The following is a 23,325-nucleotide window of genomic DNA, read 5'->3' as shown; positions in this document are numbered from 1 at the left end:
TGTATCAGTAACAAGGTACTTCCATCGGATTGCTCAGGTCGTCGAACTATACAGGGAGAAACGTAAAGAAACCTAAATGGCAGCCATTCAAGGCTATATCGACATATTTATTTCGTGATTTTACTGGAGATCACTCGGTAGCCTCGAGACCGAACGTAAAGAGCTGCGTAATTCGATCTGATTGAATTGCCAAATATATTATATAATCTTCATCTCTTTCTAAATATTGATATTCAATACTTTATTTTTTAACGCAAATATTGATATTCCAAGCTTTATTTTAACGCAAATTAACTCTACTAAATAAATTTCTTGTATTAATCAAATCTAGATCACGGCGCCCCGACCTTATAATAGTGATTCTAATGAAGTTATAAGTGAAATCCGAGCTACAATGAACAATAAGACAGACCTTGTTATCGGCGCACAGAGTAACGTTGTTACTTTCGTATATAATCAGGAAGAAAGTTTCGAGGAACTAATCTCATCCTAAAGCTGTATCAATTTGCTCGTTCTATTTTCCCGATGAAATTAATCTTTTCCGCAAACAACGAAGATATTCGATCGCGAAAATTTGTCGAACATATAACGTATTTTAAGAGTAGCTTTCGTAAACGTTACGCAAACAAAATGAATAGTGTTCTTCGATGTGAAAGTGCAACATATCTGTTTGTGCAAACGAGCAAATCAGAACGCGATTTCCGATAATTAACCAACAGGTTAAGACCAGAAATAATAAAGTTATACTTTCCGCTCTCTTTCTCTTCGATCCTTTTGTGCACGATGAATGTGTTCTTTTTTATCACATCGCTCTCTTTTATCCTATTTCGGGATGTCGAGTGCTCCGGAGGTCCATCAATTCCCTCAAACGCCATTCGGCCGGGTGTTCACAAGAGTATGCATCGGTAGCATACCGGGGTAGGGCTGAAGGGGTGAAGATTGGCCGGAAAAAAGCCGGTGTCGAAGGCGGATGGGCAGCGAGAGTGGTAAACGGTGGGGGGACGCTAGGCGAATGGAGTGGATAGCGGTTAAAAGCCGTGCTTGTCCATCGATCGTAAGTACTGCAAATTTTTCACGTTCGAGGCAACGATTTTTTTACGCACAACTATATGTGTGGGAAAAAGAGAACATGAAGGAAATCGCATAATTGTGTGTGCAAAAAAAAAAAGATTTCAATATATAGAGGAAATGAGAGATATTTCCGTTCTAACACTCAGATTTGCGTTGAACAAATTTAATCGAAGACTCCGAATGTATAGGAAGCGACGATAGTTTTGAAATAGTCTGCACACGAGATCTGACGAAAAGAAATGACTACGAAATTGTCGTATGCGGATCACGATCAAACGAGTGACATGCTAAAAGCACGCAGACGAAAATTCCAAGGCGAAACGCATTTTTCTTGGAAAGATACACGATCGGGGAAAAAAGAGGGAAAAGTTGTACGACGGGAATATATTTCGCGGGTTATAGACAGGGGCATACGTAGGCGGTTGAACGTCGGAATAGCAGGAAGTCGGGACAGTAGGAAGAAGCATCTCCCGCGCGCGCGGTAAAAAGAATTCGTGCTGACTGCAGATGCAGCGAGGCAATTATCATATAAATTGCCGCGGACTGATTTTACACGAGCGATTTTCTGCGCCGACCGACCGTCATTTCGCGTAATCGTGCCGGCTGCCGCAAAAAACACAACTGCACTTTTCTTTTTATCCATTGTCGCTATGTTCGCGCAAGAGAAGGAAGTTCAGCAAATGAATCTTTAGTGATTGTACCAGCGAAAATATAGTGTTTGATTTCCAGATTAATTTTCGCAGCGTGAAATAAAGCACTTGAAATCAAATGATCTTTAAATTTTACTGAATTTTTTTTATCATTTTGGAACTTATTGTTAGATGAATTTGTTGACATTTAGAAATTTATGGATCTCTCTATGTGAAATTACATTCTTCTTCTTCTTTGTAATAAGATGGATACTACTATCTATATTGTAAATAGTATCTATATTGTAAATAGATTTTATGACTATGCAAAATAGAGAACCGCGCTACTTGAAAAGTTTTAACGATTATATTTTCACGTCTTAAAGAGGATTCGAAAGTTTCTTTTGCTTTAGGAGAGTTATAGAGTTTCATAGTAGCATAATATTCATGTCTTCAGAAAGATGCAGGAAATACAATAAGAGATGTATTTGTACACGATAATTTTGTTTATAATAATTTTACATGAAAAAAATTGTTACTGCTATAGATGTTTCTATTGACATATATCGTTTCCATCTGTATCGACATATCAGATGAAACACAAAACAAATATAAATGCAGCTTTATTTGTTATACATAAATATTGATCAATATCACGTTTTTCAGTAAAATATAATACATTTAAATTTTAGAAATTTTTAATTAAATACTTGAATCTAAATTATTTAACTTTTGAGTAATTTTAATTATAAATATCAGTTAACGTTTGTTTAATCTCTTTTTTTTCCTCGCGTTTTTTTAACATTAATTATATTAAACCTATCAATTATTATCTAATAAAGTTAATATAAGAATTTATAGTATTAGCAATATCGTACATCGTAAGGAAAAACCCTCAAGTGGCACGATAATGTGTCTTTAATTTCAAGCGTTCGCCGGCTTTCAACCGGCTTAAAGCCAAATTCAGTTATCTCTACTCCGATTATTTTCTCGTGCCGTTTGATTCGCCGCGCACCCATGTCTGTATGTTGCGTTGTCGGAACGCGTGTAGTTCTTCCTCATGCATAATGCAGACGGAGATCAAAGGGTGTTTTGGTAGCGTCGGCGATATGTGGGAGCGTCCGCATATACGCGAGCTATACGCGTTACGCGTCTCGATCTGTGTGTGTGTGTGTGTGTGTGTGTGTGTGTGCGCCACGTGTACCATTATGAACTTTGTCAGAACCGATCGGGATCAAGGGCACACTGCCGTCGTCGTTACAAAGCTTAACGGTCGATCCGATAAGACACTCACGGAGACGTGATTCGATTCGGGAAGAAGCTACGGAGATGTATCCCTGTTGCACTCTCTTGCATCGTCTGTTTTAATCCACAACTTTCTCGCGGACGAATTGGATTGGCTTCAAGAAATAGGATGTAGCTTCGTGAAGAAGAAGGGAGTTAAGTATATGATGTATCACGGGATTGCGCTGGATTTTTCGCGAGAGTGCTCTCTTTAATCCACTAGCGATACCGCGAAATGCCCTCGAAACATATAGCTTTTTGCTCAGAACTCTGCTTCCCCAGGATTCATAATATATTTGCGATACTGTTTCAGAACGTTATATTTAACGTCGTGATCGAGTTGCATAAACCATAGTCGCTTCTCGTTCCTCATGACGAGAATTACGTTCCGGGGAAGATAACGTAAGCACGAAAATATTTCTCAATTTCGCCAAGCGCGCAAGTTACAGCAAAACGGGTGTTTCAAGTTTATCACAAATTACAGCGGATATAAAGCCGTGAGAGAAGTAAGAAGAATACGTTTCTTGAGGTTCAGCGAGCAACGACGACTCATGGGAAATTCTCGAGAACACTTGGAACACGGGAGACAGGTGTATCGTGGATGCATAGAATTTTTTAGAGGATCGCGCGACCAAGTTGCACGCGTATATTTCCCCTCAAATTTGCGCCCCTTTCTCGCATCGGTTTTTTTCGCATTGGCGAAGAACGACGTGCGATGAAACTCAAGAATGTAATACAATACACTGAAACGTGATGCCCCAATCGATGCGCCGATAATTGACGTTTGTCAAGGAGTTAATCCTCTCTAATGTAAAGAGGCGTATCTAATGTTTGCTCCTTTTTCCTCGTCTCTTTCTCTTTTCGCTCTTGTCTCTCCATTAGTTTCACGTCATTCGTTTTATCATTAATTTTCCGTACCGTTCGATGCGTTTTATCGTCATCCCTGCCGGATGGCACGCAAAGCCGGCGAAATTGTTGCGTTGCTCGATGTAACAATTACCGAATCGGAAGTAGGATGTACGATTATGATTTCACCGATATTAATGCATTTATCTATGCATCGCATCACGTAATTTGATTTTGGCAAGCTCGAACGAACGGGATAAATGGCACAAATGCAGGTGGACCTAATAAAGATTTCTCGTTTGCTTTACGATGCGCCGCGCTATTGAATATCGCTAAGCGTCAGAAAACGAATGAATATTACGATATGATGACGTCATCGTTACGCCATAATGCTCGATCCCACGAGACACCACGTGTATACTACAAATTGCACCATAATAGATAATAGATATTTAACTCTTAATTAACCCAAAGAAACTGATGCAATTAATGACGAAGAATTCGTGAAATCTTCCACTCTAAAGTTTTTTAAAACAATTTTTGAGCATACATATAATAGCATATAATTTGTAAAGTACATATCAACGTAAGAAATAGACGAAAATTATTGAAATTGGAATTTATATCTTCAATTATTTGTTCATTTTGCAAATAAGATCTAGAAGGCAAAGTTTAGCTCGCAAGTCTCCTTTATTAAGAATTAATGTAATAATGTAGCGTGTGTGTGTGTGTGTGTGTGTGATAAAGTTAAAATGAAACGCACTTTATGGCGATGAGGATGTATTTCGAAGATATAATATGTTTATATATTTTATTAATTTCATGCGGAAGTGGAACGTCCCAATAAATTTTCATACTTACAGCTAGAAAACGTTCGTATATATTTCACAACTCATGATAGATATGTGGCAGATTTGTTCGGAAAGTCAATCAGAAGAAGAAGAATACTTATTTGTGCGTTTAGTAGCAATTTGGTTTCGCTGACTTATCTTCACGCTCGTCAAATAAGTTTTTACGCTTATCATGCTTTTTTAATTCATCATAACTTCCAGCTTTTATACCAGATAACTCATTGTCAGTTAAATGGCCATTATTACGTTTTATTCAGAAGCCAAATTGAATTTTTATTTTGAATTAAATTACATACATGTAGTTACATACAGTTTCTGCAATTTAATTTATAACTTGAAAAGTAAACACGTGTCACTCTTTGAAGCAGAAATGCTTCATATTTTATATAATTTTAATGTGCAGTAAAACGCAAATATGTAATTATTACTTCGAGTCGTTCATGAAGTTTCTCTCAATATTGAGCAAAAGTGCATACAAGAGCAAGTGTATACAAATATATACACATCCGATGTATGTATATGCTCTCAGCTTGCTCAGAACTTAAGATCCTGCTTCACATATCCTGATGCCAATCAGAAATTGAACTCGCTTGAGAGATTCAAGATATATACCTTGCGTTACAACTCGCGCTTTGTGCAAGTCGATATCACACATCTTCGGTTTCTATCCTGTCGATTGGTGAGATTTATTTGAGTTTCGAGATTTCTCGATTGTGCGGGACCGACCGTACGTTACGGAAGCACGCGCGAGCACCGGCGATAAAACACGCGCCATTACCTTCAGGATTTTACCGCTTCGCCGTTGTAACGAGCTAGCCCTTAATTTTCTTCCTGCCGTATTACATGGTCTATCTTCTCTGTACATATTTATTTATACCTCGAATACGCTCGCTGCAGCGCATAAAAATAATATTACGCCAGCGCTGCCGTTGCACGTTCAAGCAATAATGGAATAATAACGGATGAACAAAAAAAAAAAGAAGGAATTAAAAATGCTTGGGGAAAATTACAAACGTGTTCTATAAAGAAATTTACAGTAAAATTTAATTAAAAAGTGTAATATTACAATTTGGTTTTGTTATATACTTTTAGAAAGTATTCTAGAATAATATTTGATATTTTGATGTTTTCCACGTTATTATTGCAATAATTTATGTGGAACGAATGTATTTTTATATATTATTATTTAATATGAAAATGTTAGTGTGCATTAATTTAACATGATTTGGAATTACTGGATTAAATAAGCGCCGAGCAGAACGGAAGTTTTTTTATGAGCAAATAAAGCAATTTTAAGTTAACGTTGAAACGAAATCTAAACGATCATAAATTCAAATTCCGATAAGAATCGTCGAGGAAGTCTGACCCGGCGTCTGTAAGGAGTTTGCTGAGTTTCACAGGCAAAGTCGCGACGCGATCAAAGACGACGAATGAAATTCTATTTCGCCGTTTAACTCCGCTCGCGTCGCCGGAGTGCAAAGTAAATGTTTAGTAATGCTAACACTTAAACGGCTTGATAAGGAAATAATGTTTCTACAATTTTCCCTAGCGCTTGTTTCGACGCAGAATTCTCTCCCGAAATTGTGTAAAAGGAAGCCGATCAAAGATTCAGAGGAGATGAAATTATAATGATAAAGAAATGTATCCGAGAAATCTTCTTGAGAAAAAAGTTGCCTTGAACTCACTGATGTTATCTACTCTCTTATCTCTTACTTCCAGAGTTAAGTTCTTGCTTTTAAAAGAAAATTATATTTACATGCAGATCGTATATTTAATATTTTTTGTTTTTAATTTTGTAACTTATCTGTATAACGAATGTATATTTGTATGGATTCTTGTACACTTACACTGCATAAAGTAAACTTTGTAATACTCGAATTATATACCTTTTTCAGAGAGGCTTTTTTACAATTTGGATTGAATCATGATTTCTTTATTAATACATCATTCACTTAGAATTTGAATCGTTTCACCCGGGGTATTCTTGACAACTGATAGGACAGGCAGATGGGCGCGGGTGGTGGATATGTTTCCGGTGATCTAGGCTGGACAACGCGCGCGATCTCGGTAATTGCAATTTCGCATGTGACGCGCGCTACAAACACATTGGGATGCATCACCGACTACGGTGGCATTAGGCGACGATGCAAATTGGTTTCCCGAATTAATTTCGCCAACGGGAATAAGTTCGTCCTGACGAACGGCGATTACCTCGCCTTAGAACACCTCGTTTAAAATCCAAATTCCAAAGGAAATTGCGCTCTTAAGATTTTTCGACTAGCCGCTTGACGCGAATACAGTCCGAAAAACGCATGAAATTTTCGACTTGTCGAGTTTGTCCTGCTATCATGAGTATTGCATTATATCTCTATAATCATAACGCCTCTATATAAGTATAAAGTGAATAAGGTCACGAAAAATTATACTAAGTTAATTTAATCAGTTTTCTTTGGAATGTGTCCACTTATGTAATAATATGACAAATAGTTTCTTTGAAGATCACTTCGCTTTCTTATTTAATTTAAAACATTATTATTTTGTGTGCCTTTATTTTATTTAGATTTAGATATAATACTAAATGTACTAGGATTTAGTACTTGAATAACGTTTCTCTTTGTTTAATTTGATACACTTATTTGGCTTTTTTACTGAAATTTTTACTGAATTATAGGAATTAAATGTTATAGAAGAAATAAATGTCAAATTCATGCCACATGACAAAACCTGATAAAAATCGGTCAGTCGATAAGAAAAATTAATCCGTCGAGCGTTAGGTGCTCTACGTTTCCGGTTCGAGAAATCGGCTATCCGATGAACATTCGGCGCAAAAATCGTGGCGCGCCCCCGGCGCACTTTCCTGTGATTTACGAGAATCGAATATTCATGGTGCACGAATTTGGCAATATCCGTCGTAGCGTGGTTCTATCAGTGCGTATCGCTTCGATGTTCGTGCGATGCGTTGCAACTAGTGACGTTATCGCGGAACATCTCGATCACGTTACCATCTCGCGAAATTGTATTGAATCCCGGCAGAAATCACACCTTTCCCTTTAAAAAAAAAAAATGCAGCCACCTCCTTCCTATATTTCCTTATATCACCGTTAGTCGATAAATCGTAAATCATATAATTTGTTCTGGCGAGATTGCCAATTTTTTTTTCTCGGTATTATACGATGCAGATCTGAAAGAACCGCAGAAGAAGAGACGATCAGAGAATGCGAAACGTGTTTTGAACGTGCGTCGCGCGTCTCGTTGGACAACCGGATTACGTGAAAATATTTTAGCGAGCGCTTCACTCGGTATTCGGGCGCTCGTTTGACTTTCGATCGGCCGGTAGCGGAATTCGATTATACGTTCAATAATGGCTCCGGCGCGTGATGAAAACGGTAATCGCGCTATTGCCGGCGTGCTTTAAAGTTGTGCTGATTAATTCGATAGCGCGCGCGGCTGTCCGCATGAGGCTGTCGCCGGTCGCGACAATACTGCGACCGTAGACTACCAAATTGCTATTTATTTTGGAGCTGCGCCTATTTGCCTTTTCTTTTTTCGTGTTTTCTTTTTTCCTTCATATATAGCGCCGTTACGCAACGCGGCGATCGACACGAAATTATTTATCAGGTCGTAATGTGAGTGCCTTGTGTATGAAATGCAAATCGCGAACTTATTATCGCGCGAGCCGTATATTCAACCCTGAATTCTGTATTCTCAAAATGGTCGCTCGCATTTATTCCGCTGGACGTCTGCACGGTTGACGTGTTGCATCCTGCGTTAATCCTAATTGTAATTGCAGAATATTGTAAACGATACCACGTTCTAATCGGATTTATATAACGACAAGTAAATTGGAAATGAAAATAACCATAAAATTTTAAAATTAAAAAAACAACAAAGTTGAAACATTCTGGAAATATAAATACTGAATTCAAATGATTTAAATGTGTATCATGTTTTATGTCTATTCGTGTATTCGTCATTTTCGATCATGATGTCATTTCAAAATGCGTTTTCTTCGTTCTTTCGTTCGTGTCACATTTCTGTCATTCGCTTGCCAATAGCAATTTTATTTTTTCGTGTAATTCTTTCTCCCTTCTTGACGTCTCGCTATCGAAATATGGCGACGCGTTAGTTTGTCCCTCCTGTGGAGAGCACACAAAAGATGGTCAGCTTTAAAAATTCTTCACTCGGCACGGCCGAAAAAAAAGGGACACTGACAAGTCGTGTTTAGGTTGAACTTTATTAATATCCGACTGTCGGAAATGGAAGTTGCAGTAGTACAACGTGATGCGCCGACGTTTTCGAGCTTAGAATCCCCGCATCGGCATCGGAGAGAACTTCGGTTGCAGTGCTTCGCAAGGAATTTTCCAATTCGATGGCCCTTCGTCGTCCTACGGTATTTACGCTTCGCTCATAGCGCTCCTTTTGCGGATTTTTCTTGGCTGCTTTCCGTATCTCGCGCTGTTTGCCAAACGCCAAGTGCGAAGTGCACTCTCCCCTCGACCGAGCGGTAATGTAACTTTGTGTTTTCTGCTGACGTCGCGTGCAATTAATTTTCGTTCACGCGAATAAAAAGGATGATCCGCCGCAATCGTTCACTCGGTGCTGAATGCGAAAAAATTGAGAATCGTAATGAAACCCGTGATTGCAATTAATATCGCAATATAATTCCGAGATATGCATCGTTTCATTGTTTTACACGAAACCTCTTGCGATTAAAGAAATCGATACTCCAGATTACAATTATAGCGACGAACATATCTACATCTACGTAATAATTTTCGTGTGAATCTCAGTGTGACGATTTCATGGCGACTGCCGTCACGGTAGCTCGTAGCGTTTAACCGTCGCGAGTGTCCAACGCTATAAGGGATGTTCGTGGTCGTTGCATCCTGGCAATTACTGATTATGCGGCCAATTGGCACGAGATAGGCGGCGCGACGCACGGCTGGGATGCAGCTTGAGACGAGAGAATGATCGAGCGAGCGGGTTCGCTCTCGCTGCGCTACAACTCGGATGCGCCGATGCAGCTGCCAATCAACCGTCCGTCACGGCGCGCGCGGGCGGCGCGGCTATCCCACAATTTCGGTGAATGCGAATTATGCCGCGCGCACGCCGAGATACTTACCTAGCGTGCCTCAATCTCTCTTAATTAACATCGCCAAAAAGAGATTCGAATGTGTTTGCTGGAACAAAAGTTATTCGTACACGAATACTTATAATCAAATCAATTCATTGTCATTTTTGTAATGTATTTTGAACCAAACCAAGAAAAATTACTATTTTTTAAATAAAAAATTATATTTTTAACCCTTAAATGCCACCCGGGGTCCAGCGGACCCCAGACCCTTTACAATGATATATTTTCAAATGTTTCCCCCCAAAATGGAGCTCATGCTCCCATTGATGATAGTTGAGTGATTGACCTACCCGGTTGTACACTTAGCAGTACTCAGTTTATTTAATTTTTTATACTATGTTGAAATTGAAATTTTAATAATATAAGCATTTTATTCTCTTTTCTAAGCCTTGAACAACATTGAAAATAATTTTCATAACTAAATATAAAAAAATTAATAAGTAAGGAGACATTTTTCATGCTGGGGTCTTTTAGACCCCATGTGTCATTTACGAGATTCTTGAGAGGTGTGGCATTTAAGGGTTAATTAACATGGCTAATAATAAGAAGGCATTTATATATATTCGTTGAAACAAAAATTCTTACATGAAGACTGTAAGCTCGATTCGTTGCTATTTTTATGACATGTCTCAAATTGAACAAAAAAATAATCGCTATTGTCTTTATTAAAAAATTGCACTGTACTTTGATGCTGTATATATCACATGTCAAGTAAAATAGTCGAAATTTGTTTTGCTACCGTTAAAAGTGACATCACCTTTATGGTTTCCTCTGGCTTGTACTTTAATCGCTCGAATGCCCTGGAATGATGAACGAAGATGAATATTTTCGCGAATAAAGCCGAGCATCTTTTTTGACGCAGTACGTCAAAGGAAACGCGCCCTGATATTCAACGATAATTAATGGCTCTTCCATTTGCATGGGACTGTTCCTTCGAGCCGCTCGCGCGGCGCACGCGTACTTAGTAATAATTAACCACTAGCCAAGTTTACCGGTCGCCAGCGGCACCGGTCTCTTATCGTTAATTCGAGTTCATAAATTTCTCGACGGTTTAATCGTCGCTGCTACATGGGAGAGCGTCTCGCTCGCTCGAGGAACGAGGAGGAAGTTACATGCTTCTCTGGGGTGTCTCGCGATTGAAAGCGCTCGCCCGTATCACGCATCCTCGAATTCGGCGATTCCACATCAGGCGTAATAATCACCGTAATTATTTTCCCGACCGCAATTATGCCACGTCGTTGATGATTTCCGCAATCGCGTCTGTAACTTCCCGTCGCACCACGATCGATCCGCAGTCCTAGTCATTACGTGTCATGTCATGCCTTCCGAATATTCGGCAGTTAATGTTCGAAGCAGTAGTTAAAATTACCGTAATTTCGATAGGTCCACTTACATTTGTTACCTAGATTCAAATGCTGTAGGCGCACGAAGATGGATGACATGGATGGTGTAAGACCGGAATTTTCCTACGTCTATGGCATTCTGAAAAATCACGTTTGTATAAATTACGCCGGTTTCAAGTTCTGTTCTAAAATCGAATTGCACACGCTTGAATAATTTTTACATGATATTCATAATTGTTGAATAAATATTATAAATAAATTATTTGAATAGGTATATGAGATATCTTATTCCAGAAATGCTTCCACAAATTCGAAATGTTTCTTCCATCCGTTAACGAGGAATTAAATGATCGCGCTAATTTCACATAAATTTCATATTTGTTGTTGCGTAATGCATCAGTATATTGTAAACAGCTTTCGCCTAAGCCGATTACATAACTGAGCGACGGGCGAGGAGTGGAAGAAAAGATTTTCGTGAAAGATAGAGAGGTGAAGTTCCAGAATAGAGTGATACACGAATAGAGGAAGGGTAATTGAAAGTTCTCCGCGTGGCTGAGGTGATGGAAAACGAGACGACTCAGGTTGCATTTAATTCACAACGCTGAACTTCGTCAAAGCGTTACATTCTCTCGCGATTTCGAGCACTTATTCCGACGAGACTCCACGAAGATTCACGATTTATTACTGGACGTATACCCCCGTATTTTTATATTCGCTCTTTCAGATGCGACTTGTATACCGATAAGTACGCTAATGTGAAATAAATTAATTTCAAAGAGAGATGAATTAATTTTAAAATTGTTATACATATATTAAGAAGTAAAAGATATATTTTATAATTCTCTTTTCGACCGTTTAATATCGCGAATCAAATGTGAATATCTGAAATAGAAAAATAGGAAAAAAAGAGGCGAGTGGATGGAAAGCCGGTAGAAATCGAGCCGCGAAAACACTGCCGAGAATTTCATCGTTTTTAAGTGTCAGGATGATTCATATAATATTTGGACGGGCAACTCGAAGCCGCAGTTATACCTTCCCCGGAAATTTGCATGAAAACATATTGAATCCCCAGTCGTTATCCACGATGCTCGTCCAAAACAAGACTCGAACGAAAATGGACTGGATGCCGCGTTTCTCTCTAATTGGCCGAGCTGTTATCAACGCGAATATACCATTTATTTTAATGAAACTCGACTATTTGGCTTAAGTTTGAATCCTTCTCTCACAATCAGTTCTCTTTCGCTAATGTGTATATCTTCCCGGATTTACATCCGAAAGAGAACATGCCGCAAAGAAATAAACGTTCGCGGTTACTGAAGAATTACAGAATCAACAGTGCAGAAAATTATCATAGAGCTGAAAACTTCCACGTTTTTTGCCTTGTCAGTAAAGTGCTTTCCAGTAAAGTCTAAAATCTCTAACGTATTCACTGGTATATCTCTTCTTTGTTTCAATATATTTTACATTTTGTTAGGATCGCTCTAAAGTTTTATTCTATTTAGAGAACTAAACTTAACTTGCTTTCGATCTTACGCAAATTTTGTATCTTTGTGTATTATGTACGGTCACTTTCCTACACTGCAAATCCAAGTGTGTTATTTTTACACGTATAAACGTCTAAAAATGACACATTAGGCACTGAAGATCTTTTTACATGTTTCTTCGTGTGTTAAATTACGTCATTTAAAACGTTTAATCGTATTATCATGTCATTTAGACGCATGCATGATTGTTACGGTAAATGAAACGTTAGTTAAAGGTCGAACTTCTACTAACATAAGAAAAACAAACATCGACGATCGTCAATAAACAGTAATTATGCGATCATAGCACAGAAAGATGTGCGCTGCTCTAACGAGCCGAAGATCCGAGTTCAAATCCGACCAAAAATCGTCGGTTCTTATTTGATCGCCACCTCTCGGAAGGGTTAATGGCAACTCACCGAGAGTGTATCTTTAAGAAACTAGAAGGGAGGCCTCGGATTTGATAAAGGCCGAACTTCAAAAGACCATGGCTCAATCTTGAGCTGTAGAGCCATTAAGAAAAAGAGAAATTCGATTAATTTCTCGAAAAAGGAAAAAGGTAACTTCTCTCATGATGATTAAAAATCGTTGTCATTATTCTGACAAACCATTTAACACTGGAAAAGTGATAACAAAACTAAACTGACAAGAAGTTATGTAAGTATTTCGCAAAATTCGTAATAATTGAGCAATTAACTAATACGTCGGAGCGAATGAGCGCACACTGCAAATCCAAGTGTGTTATTTTTGCACGCATAAACGTCTAAAAATGACACATTTGACTGAAGCTCTTTTTACATGTTTCTTTTTACATGATGTGATTTAAAACGGCCAGAAATGTGTAAGAAGCTTCAACTAAAATAACACATTTTGATTTGCAGTGTACGTTATGCAATTCAATACGTTAAAAACCGTAAGAGTGCGAAATCTGTTTGATCGTCATACCTCCGTTTCTTAATATTCTTATTGCCCAGCATAAATTTCTTCGTCGAGAGCCATACGGGGGAAATGCGGTCACGCAACCTAGGGTGAGAACTATGCCGTAGTGATGCCGTAGTGACAACCAGCTCGCGACGCAAGTGACCGAGCACGAGCGGGCGGGTCACTGCGAGATATTTAATTGATTTAGGTGCTGAGAGCCAGCCGCGGCCTTTCCCATCGACCGTCGAGAATGCGACCGCCGGACGGAATTCCCGAGACACCCGGTGGGATCGCTTGCGGTCAATGGGAGACGCTCCAAGGGGAATCGGCATGCGGTCATCAGAGGATCACGATCCTTCCGTGTCCCTCGGTGCCGGGTTTGTCTTGAAGCACGGATGCGTTGCTATTTGCCCTACGTTACAGCTTGAACATCGATCGTGTGGACAATTCGAGCATCCCTTTCGAATAGGAACTCGTCGAAAGCGTCATTCTCTCATGCTAAATTATCTCACGTTTATCTCACGTTGCGAAGGAGAGTTTATTGCTCTCTACGTAGGTACCTTGAAAATCGAAAATTATATTTCTTAAATTACGTCGGCGCCTCCGCAATCGTGTGACTGAGTATTTCAATAATGAATTGATTAATTCATTTTTCGCGCAAATGCTCAGTTTTGTATATCAATTGGAATCCAAATTCTGAAACATTATTTAAATCCAGAAACATCAATCAAAACTCGCCACAAATCAATTACTCTATAGTGAACGACGATGCGCGTTTGCGATGCTTTATTGTAGTATTTGATATTTTTTCTATATAAAAATATTTCCAATATTTATTCTTTATATGAATAAAAGATAATAGAACACGAAGAATAAAACCAACTATATTATAAACGTGTTATAGCTGAATGAATTTATTGGTAATTTTGACCACTCATGATGAACGAAACTATCAGAAAAGCAATTTTACAGAAGTGACTTGATATTAATTACAATTTTGATTAATTATTGAGCAGTTTCGTTATTGTTTACTAACAAGACATCTTTGACAGGGAAGCTAGTGAAATTAATGGTTAATTAATGTAAAGAGTTATATTTTACAATTGCTGATGGTTAAATATGGTGCCATGAGCGTGATAGATTTCTGGTAAAGCTTGCATGAGTAGCAAATAATACTTGCTACTCATGCAAGCGGACGCCACATAAATTACATATGATAATGCAAGGTATGATAATCGCGTATATAATGCACCGCTCTGTCTGCAAATCCGCTATGAGCGACATTACCTACCGACTAACTTTGTTTATGTCAATAGCACAGTGTACGTCGTTACTGTGATAGCACGCATATAACAAACGATTCTTGTTCGCGATTCTACGGGCGTGATGTGCGGTAGATCGATCATACGTTGTTATGATCGCATTATTAATGCATGCAGCGTAAATCAACTCTTTATTATCAAAACCGCACCTTTGATCGGCGATTTCTGGTTGAAATAATTTCGATCAATTTAAACTTACGTTTATCACACAACCCCGATATATATCAATATATACATCTCAAATACGCACATATAACTTCAACAAATTACTTTTTATCAATTGCGAGGACATCATTTGCCGATTTTCTACAATAAATCTTCGCGTCTCTGTCTTACTCTTTCGGTTAAATGCTTATTTTGGTCATGGAAAGTATTCATTTGACATAAATAAAAGATGCAAATAATAACTAGTTTCTGCATTTTTTTACGAAGAGACATGTATTCGAGAGAAAAATAATTATAAGAGGATCGCAAGACATTAGACCCTCGGATAACATAGAACTGGGAATATTAGTATTAAAAATGTAATCCAACAAATGGATTTTGCTTGCGTTTCGACTAAGTATCTACCTATCAACAACCTCTGTCGTCTTATTGAAGTTTTCATAAATTTTCTGTTAAAAATACAGAATTATTTCACTAGTTGAGTTCAACGCGTTGACAATATTTCTCGTTCCTCCGCAGAATAATTGAAAATTGTCTTAAAACGAAATTTACTTTGTACTTTAACGCAATTTGCGAAATACTTGAAGATAGTTGAATTAAGATATTTATACTATTGTATCCGTTATTTATGTATTAATTTAAAATATGTTAAATTAAACCAAAATAAAAAAATTATTTAAATTGATTAAAATTCCAGAAAAAATTCATAAATCTTTTTTCGCTAATTATAATATTCGCTATTGTACCGTGATTATAAAATATTCAACTTTTGCAATTGAAAATACTCAACTGCCGCATCAATATTTTATATTCTAACAATAAGAAGTCATTTATAAAATTTCGAAGGTTTTAACAATTTAGTCGAGATATGAACATTGCTATTATATTTAATTTAGTGTCTCTCAGTTAGTTTCTCAATAATGCCTCACGGTAAAATAGATAATACGAGCATATTATAGTATGGCAGATTTAGATGTCAAGGTATACAGCCGAGTCTTGAAATGAATGTCTACTTTAGCAAGAGATAGGACAACGGTATCCATCGGGAAGACCCTACGGATACGACCGCCCTCAAGCAGAACAAAAGCCTCATTATTTTCGTGATTCAGGAACGAGTAAATTTCACCCTCGGCAGAAAGCTCGTCACGAGATACGGTCTGCGGCTCATTTCGCCATCGGATATGCTGCGAGGTGGATTTCGCGTTCGAGTAAGGTCATCGCTTTGAGGAGATGATGAGGCAGGTTGCGCGTTCCGACGGACGTGATCGTCCGACTGGTCGAGGAGAAAATGATGACGCAGCCAAATGCCGTTGGTTACCTAGTCGTTGACTTCCCTTGGGGCAGGAGGCAGGTGATCTTGTAGCTGCTTCATGTCGCTTCCGATTTGTACGTGTACGCAATTTCTTGAAAGTTATGGCCATTCACCTCTTGTTTGAACATGTCGAAGAGGAAAAAATGTACTAATCACAATATATTTATCAAAACGGTGTGACATATGCAGTTCTAATTAATACGCTTGATTTTGAAACAAAAATGGTTTATGTAAATACTTATTTAATTATTTTACTTTATATAAATTATTGCCAAGCAATAGTTTATACATTAGTAGATACGGTACAGTTAATTACACAGAACGATCATAAATAAATATATAATTTAAATGAAATAATCAAATTACATGGCACATTTTGTCTAATAATAATAAATAGATTAAAAAATGAATAATATAATTACATTATAATGTATATAATATATAATACATACATTTATAATACACATTTATGCGTATATGATGAATAATACATATCAATATGTACATAATGAATAGGAGATATGTAGGTAGTGAATAAATACATAATACATGATTGATTAGAAAAGAAATATTTGTATGTAGGCAGGTTTAATAAGATAATCGTATCATATTGATTCTCAGCGTCAGACGATTAGTATTGGCGCAGATTACAGGCGAATGTGCGGGCACGATTGCGAGTTTCGACGGCACGTCGGAAATGGTCTGTAAACGAATAAAGAAGTATTTCGACATGGTCGCGGACGTGATTGAGCCAAATAGATAGTTCACTACGGTCGTCGACGCCAAGAGGAAAAGGAATGAGGTCTTTGGGACGGCTTGCGCAGTTATGGATCGCACGAAGAATGCGAATTGATTAACAGATCAGTTTTCTCATTCTCATTCTCATTCTCAGATGAAAATTGGTGCGACATTTGAGTACTAATTTAGCAGCCGCGAGTTTTTAAAGAGAAAATAAAGTAAGAGATTTCTCGCATTGACTTTTGAGTTACGTAAGGCGAACCATCGATCAAATTTTTTTTTAATTAAAATCTTTTTAAGTTAAAATCGATCAACGGAGTTAATGAATTACTTAGCGTGATATTTAAACTTGTCGACCGTGAAGATCGATGAGAAACGTAACAGGAATATACGGAGAGAGTTCTTTGATCAGTATTTAATTATTAATCGATTATAATAATTTTATTGAAAAGTGCAAAATAGTTTCATAGAAAGTAAAATGATACAAATAGATGAGCATCGTACACACGTAGAAATGAACGAGTGGAATCAGCCGATTTCTACGAGAAGTGATTTCTGCAGGAAACGTGTCCCCCATCGCGAGTTAACAAATTCCTGATTGTCAATTTTTCGTAGGAGCGTGCGCGGAATATTGTGGGCATACTTTCCGTGTCCAGACGTGGTTTTTTCGCGTTCTTTCAACCGTTTCCTTCTTTCTTTCCGTTCGTTTCGGACTCTCGTTCCGCACCAAGACGTCGAAAACAATGAAGCGGAGATTGCCATGAGATTTCGAAGAATGGCCCCTTGGCACGTTAGTTCTCCTACGTTCGCCCTTTCTATTTTAAACGATTTTTTTCTTATAACAATTGTTGTGCTTGTATAGTCTATAATGTGTTTTAAAAAGTTTATGCGATAGCGCTGTTCTTATTTCTCGACGATTTAAATGAGTTACATAAATTAGTGATAAATCTGAACAATGTGCCACATATAATGCTCTTTCTCATATATAGCAATTTATAATACAATTATTATATGCTATTCACACACACCATAAGATAAAAATATTATGGCTTCTTATTATTATGAGTGTCATAAATACGTTGATATTGATGATTTCATAACGGAAACAATTTGTCGACGAAGCAGAGCGTGAAGCTTATTCATCATCCCTTCTGGATAAGTTAATTAAGAATTTTTTGTACGAGAATTTTAAGATCGCTTGCGTGACTTGGCCCCGAATGAATTCCTTTTCGACTTCCCTCCGTCTGTGAGACGGGCAGAAGGGATGTCGAAGATGATGAAGCGGAAATTGCCACGACATGTCGGAGAGGCGGCACGTATTGGGGATTCGTTCCCGAATTATATCCGTCCCTGTGACATTTTCTTCCGTCCCATCGCCGAGACAATGGTTTATTATTAGAACGGAGATATACATCAGAATGTCCGACAAAATGGACGCTCAATTAAGCGGAGCTTCTCCATCATTCGGTTTAAAGTGTTTCTCCGTATTCGAAAGGCTTGTCATCGAGAAACTATATAAGGAGAGTTGGGAGGAAGTCAACGAATCCGTTCCGCGCAGCACACAAATCGAGATAATCGTTGTGGGAGCCGTAGGATCCATTAGAAACGTGCATGAGGAACCGTTGCCGTATTTTAGGAAATGAGATTTACGAAGATATACAGCGGAACGCCATCCATAAAGTGGAAGCATACGAGGGATTCCGCTTGCAAAAGTCCACACCGTTGGAGTCCGACATTCGGGAGCGTTTTCGTGCCGTCGCACCGCGGTCACGTAGTTGTGGATTTCAACTGCATCCGGATGCAACAACGCATCCAGCAATATTAGATGAGACACCGTTACGCGGCAACGGTTGGAAATGAATGTTTCAAACGGATATTCGCGTCGGATCGAAGACCACACAAGATTTGAGAATATATAATGATTTAGAATATTTAGATAATACTATAACGCTGTTTATTAATATAAAGTTAACTGATTTTTTTATTGAGAAAATCTGTAAAAAAAAAACATTCGCGAAACTTTGGGTTGTAATAACAAGCTGAGTACACGACGACAGAAAGGTAGTAAAAAAACCATTCGTATATAATTAGACATGAAAAAAATACATGAAAAACTAATTATTATAAAAATGGATTATAAAAAAAAATTACAAAGAAAATATCACAAAAGAATGATAGAATAAGAGCGCAGAATGAAAACCGGCGAATATACCATTCTCTGTAGGTATATATTATTTTTAACAATGTAACGCAAGTAATGAAATTTGCCCGGGTGGTTGAGAAAGAAAGAAAATCCCGCAGTTTGCTTGCGAGAGTACATTTAATGGACTTATTTTTAAAATGTCGACGGATAATTTAAACAAAAATAATAACATAATTATAGTATGTTAATTATTTTTTGCGAATGGAAGACAAAGTCGTGAAAACCAACGTTACTACACAAATATTTGATAATTTATGTTAATTGAAATTGAGAGCATGCTGATTAAAGCAAATAATATGAAAAAAAGAGAAGGAAATAAAAACTAGTAAAACTATATAGTCGATAGGTTCTTTTCCTCTGTCTGGCAATCGAACTAATAGCGTCTATAATTTAGATGGAAAGAAAATAGGGGGAACCGACATAAAAGAAAAATATCTGTTACGTGATTCAATTTAAATTACGAGTAATCGATGAAGGAATGATATCTCACGTTTTATGTGTACGTCACATCATGCATACACTACTAACTTTCGATCTATTGAAAAATATTTTCAAAACTTTTAATTCTTTAACGAACTTGGAATCAATTTTCTCTCGGCGAAATTGTCGAGGGAGGTTATTTTCCACAACTTCTCAATTTTCAACATGAAGTTTCTTAAGAAGTAAACGCCGACTGAAGTTTATGTTGAAATAAAGTCGCGCTAAAATTAATCCAAACAACAAAGTTCCGCTATTTACTATTTACATTTTTGAAACATACCTTACGCAAAGAAGGTTATATTTTTAGCGCAAAATAACTTTGTATTTAGGTTCTTCCGAAAATTTTCGATATAACGGAAGATTGAACTTGAAATTTATCGGGAAATCTATCTTCAAAATAGTTTTCGTTAAATCAGAGATAGCTGTGTGCTGTATATATAAAGTATAAATACGTGACAGCAAGTTATCTTTATATCCGCAATCTATTATCACGGTTTCTTTCGTCTGAGTCTATATTTCTCTTCAATTACGTTATTGGCAATTTTTCGCAAACTATTGATTACGGCGAGCAATATTGATGGTTCGAATCGGGAAGACAGATAGAAGACATTGAACGAAAAAAAAGTAGACAGCACAAATCGTAACGTCATGCTGCATCGAAGAGAAGTGTCTCGATTCGAGTTGAGGGTTTCTGCTACTCCAGCCACGTACGTATCCAAAAATGAGATTTTCGATCGACTAGAATGGAGAGGTGGATGAGGGTGATTCTGAATTAAATTTTTCGAAACGACTGACAGGCTTGTTCGGTTGGGAACTCGAAATTGTGTTTGGCACCCAAGTTTGACTAGTACATGCCTCGAACGATAACGATAATTTCTTGTCGTTACTACAACTATCGATTCCGTCTTTCTCTTCTTTTCTGTAGAACAATGTTGACGAGAATCGCAAAGATGGCGGTCACTGCCCATCGGTGGAGTTTACTTCCGCGATATTGCGATCCTGCAATTTCTGGAGAACTTGTAAAATTTGTCTAATCAACCGTGGGATTGCGCGTGGTCCTTTACGTCGAATTCCGTTTCGCTGCTACTCGCAGAGGTATATCGATTCCGCGTATTTCTCTATTTTCCCGTTCCACTGATGCTTCTCTGCTAATAGTTTCTTTTCTTCTATTGTTTCAAACGAATTAGCAACTTTCGTTTAATTTTCTTTGAAACAAACGGTTCTTTTTTATCTCTTTTATTATATTTTTTATAAAGGTTTTCGAATATGAGGCGAATATAATTGCGCTTTAAGAAAAATCGCGGCTGAACGTTATCTCTTTGTTACTTTCAATACACCTTAAGTTCGAAATGTCTTCTTTCTATTGTCACAATTTTTTTTCCATTACTCTTAAGTAAGATTTTTATGTCCGCAAAAGTGTCTTCTTAAGCGTTCGTGAACTTCATCGATTTTTTAATGTGAGGCTCGTCGAAAATGTTTCGAACTTTTGTCTTGCCATACTCAGTGGAGTTTGTCGTTGCGAGTGCCCTTCGTCGACCCGATTGTTTCACGAAAGTTTGAAATTGCAACTCGTAAGCCGTGCTTTATTTTGGCCCAAGGGTCAGGGCGGAGGGCGAACTGTAAAGTATTGCTTCGTGTAACACGGCGCATGCATCTTGGATGGCCGTGCCGTATTCCGAACGCGAGGAATGCCGACAATGCTGGGAAAAATTGGAAGGAACGAAAGAAAAGCGAACGAGTGGCCATGGACAGGCTGATTTAACGGATATACGGAAAGAAAACGGGGAAATTAGATTTGGAAAGCAAGATTTTATTCGGATTTTATTCTCGCTTGCAGCTTGCATGAATTGATTCCTATTAATCATCAATCGATCCCTATTAACCGTTAATTGCACACGATGCGCACGTTCTTTGTCTAAAAATTGTTTTTCACATACATGCGAAACTGTTAAGAGAACCGCATGCGCCTCTGCGCCATAATTGCTGCTTTGCCTTGCGGATGCATTAATGCCACGTAGAGCAACGTGAAAGAAAAATGACAATTGAATTTCATGTGGTCTTAATTCTCAAACAGGATTTGCACGTTTTGCACGCGGAGCACGGGTTCTTTGCCAATGTGCGTAGCGAGAGGATATTTTACGTCCTTTCTTCTTAGCCGAGCGATCGATAGGGTTCATGAATCTATCCAAACCTTTCGGTGAGGAGATAAATCTTCTCGATCTCCTCTCGATATTTCTTTCTTTCTTCCTTTTCTCTTTTTCTCTCGCCTTCTCTCTCTTCCTCTCTCTGTCCTCAATGCGTGCCGATCGTTTCCTGTCTCACGGACCGTGATCTATCGGCGGATCTCCGATGATACGATCGAGTTTGCGCATGCAGACTGCGCCATAGGGATGAACTAGGGCATCAAGATACAGCGGCACGTGATTATCCGTATTACAGCGTTTCTGTTTCGAAAATTCGGCAACGTCTGCATGCGCCATGTTGTTTGCGGTTACAATTTGAGATCTCTTTTTCTCACACAAATAAGATTTTCCTTTATTATGCTTGTGCATATATGGTACCGTATGCGACTTTCCAAATCTTCCTACGTAATGACATCTCGGAGTTCGCTTGTTATCGTGAGAACCGTTCTCATTTTCCATATGAATCTAATCCGAATTTTACAATTTCTTGGTTTATTTATCTCATTTCCATGAAATAGTAACAATAATAATAATAACAGAGAAAGAAAGAAAGAAAGAGAAGAAATAAGTTTGTGAAAATATTTATCTGCATTGATCCATTTTGTCGTTTATTGATTGTCTATTATAATATTTGATTCTTCTTAACAAAAAATCTTATGATTGACGATTATGAGGAAGGTTGCATGCAATTTCTTTCCGCAACTGAAGAGAGAGAAACTTAAAGGAGAACTTAAGTTTCGTATACCAGACACGGAAAGATGAGTTTTCATGGAAAACTACAAAGTGAGAAGACAAGGGATTACTTCGATGTAACAACAAATCCCATTGTTGGAAACTTGGGTTGCACAAGAAACGACCTGGTTATTTTTATTGCCCGAACGAAATATTTTAACGTATTGCGAACTGGACAGTCACTTGATATATCGGATTAATTAGAGAAAATGGTACTGTTCCGTTGCAAATAGCGTAGCGAAACGCGTTATATCTGAAATAAACAAGTCTCGTGCCAAAGTCGTCGCGTTACATGATGGTCGACTGTCCAAAATTAGCCGAATGCCCTAGTTTTGCTAGGAATAATTAGAATTACTTTGAATAATTAGAATTTCGCTGTGTCATAAATGTGTCGCGTTACCGACGCTTCGATCGCATCCGTTCGCAATCACGCGATCGAAACGCGCGCCCCACCATTCATTGCAAACAGTGAGTTGAGTTTTATTAATCGGCGTTACGGCGCCACGCGCGTTGTGGCGGCAGAGGAAAGAGCTTTTAGAGTTCCCTCGTTTGTGCGCACTGGAAACTAAACTATAACGCGCGGGTTGG

General features: G+C 38.0%; 2 long non-coding RNA genes across 2 annotated transcripts; one reads left to right on the top strand and one right to left on the bottom strand.

Moving 5' to 3' along the window:
* Positions 1–3,296: 3,296 nt before the first annotated feature.
* Positions 3,297–6,365, top strand: LOC139783885 (uncharacterized). Its single transcript, XR_011721415.1, has 2 exons — positions 3,297–3,386; positions 3,469–6,365. It is a non-coding gene; the product is annotated as an uncharacterized lncRNA (long non-coding RNA).
* Positions 6,366–9,351: 2,986 nt separating this feature from the next.
* Positions 9,352–13,829, bottom strand: LOC139783886 (uncharacterized). The gene is made up of 3 exons (XR_011721416.1): positions 13,627–13,829; positions 11,209–11,297; positions 9,352–9,861 (listed from the first exon to the last, which is right to left on the bottom strand). It is a non-coding gene; the product is annotated as an uncharacterized lncRNA (long non-coding RNA).
* Between the last annotated feature and the right edge of the window lie 9,496 nt (positions 13,830–23,325).

The sequence above is a fragment of the Temnothorax nylanderi genome, unplaced genomic scaffold (genome assembly GCF_030848795.1).
Source record: "Temnothorax nylanderi isolate EJ_2023f unplaced genomic scaffold, tnyl_v1.0 TNYL_tig0554_pilon, whole genome shotgun sequence".
In the NCBI taxonomy this organism is placed as follows: Eukaryota; Metazoa; Arthropoda; class Insecta; order Hymenoptera; family Formicidae; genus Temnothorax; species Temnothorax nylanderi.
The sequence above is the reverse complement of the archived record's forward strand: the minus strand, read 5'-3'. Positions and strand labels throughout refer to the sequence as shown.